The following is a 1,523-nucleotide window of genomic DNA, read 5'->3' as shown; positions in this document are numbered from 1 at the left end:
TCAGTTCCAGCCAACCACCAGCCAAATTATTTGAAGATTTGTTTTTTTTTCTGGCTTTTATTCATCATCAGACCTTAGTTTTTTTTAAAAGTGCTTTTACTCTATATTCTATGTTTTGTGCAAATCGATAAACTTTTCTTATACAACTTTAAAACTTTTGTATGTAATGTAATGTAATGTAAATGTAATGTAATTATGTAATGTAATTTATTTCTTATATACCGCTACATCCGTTAGGTTCTAAGCTTTAGCTTTAGCTATTTCTTCATTCTTTTTTTAAACCTCGGGAAGGACCAGGTTCGCCAGTTTCACCCATAGGCTTTATCAAGAATGGGTCCCCTGCAAATAAGAGGCAAGAGTTGGTAAATGCATCAGTTTCATTGTTCTAAAACTTTAAACTCAATACCTTAGCAGTTCTAGTTTTAGAAGTAAAATTACCCCTTTTGTTTTTTTCCACAGCATCCCGATGTGTGTTCTTCTATGTAAAGATAGCCGCGGCATTTTTTGGTTCTGTTTAAACTCATGGACACCGCCAGACAACACCTTAGCACAGGCAAAAAAATGCTAATTATCCAACTAGATCTCTCTGCAGCCTTTGATCTGGTAGACCATAACATCCTTCTACAGATACTGGACTCAATAGGAATCAGTGGTAAGGTACTATCAAGGTTTAAAGGATGTCTACAATCCAGAACATACAGAGTTAAAACAAAGAAAAATCCGAGCCATGGTCTAACTCCTGCAGAGTACCCCAAGGATCACCTCTTTCTCCCACACTCTTCAACCTATACATTTCCTCCCTCGGCTCCTACCTAGACAAACAAGATCTAACCTCTTACAGCTATGCAGACGATCAACCGTTCGATCAACCAGCACCATCCATGGCAGACACAATACACAGAACACTTGAAACAATAGCAACATGGATGAAAGACCACAAACTAAAACTAAATCCGGACAAAACAAACTTCATCCTACTCAAAAATAACAAAACCCCAACTGTAACAAACCTTGTCATAAACTCTACAACATACCACATCCAACCCACTTTAAAGTTCCTGGGAATGCTAATAGAAAGAGGCTGTACAATGCAGCCACAAATTAACAAAACAATAAAAAAATCATTTGCAGTCATGAGAAACCTGAGGCAAATCAGAAAATTCTTTGACAGAAAACAATTCCAACTCTTGGTACAATCCCTAATCCTAGGTCTAATAGACTACTGCAAAATATTATTACTCTCATGCACAGCAACCATGATAAAACAACTACAAACAATACAAAACACAGCCCTCAGACTGGTCTACTCACTGAAGAAATTCGACCACATCACAGAGGCATACCACGACTCACATTGGCTCCCAATACAAGCGAGAATACACTTCAAATTTTACTGCCGACTATTTAAAGCAATAAACAGAGACAGCCTAGCCTATTGGAACAATTGACTAGTTCAATGCACAACAGACAAAGATTCAATGCCCGACAACATGATGCACGACCTACTCCTGCTGGAGCGCTGG

The sequence above is a fragment of the Geotrypetes seraphini genome, chromosome 10, assembly GCF_902459505.1.
Source record: "Geotrypetes seraphini chromosome 10, aGeoSer1.1, whole genome shotgun sequence".
In the NCBI taxonomy this organism is placed as follows: Eukaryota; Metazoa; Chordata; class Amphibia; order Gymnophiona; family Dermophiidae; genus Geotrypetes; species Geotrypetes seraphini.
The sequence above is the reverse complement of the archived record's forward strand: the minus strand, read 5'-3'. Positions refer to the sequence as shown.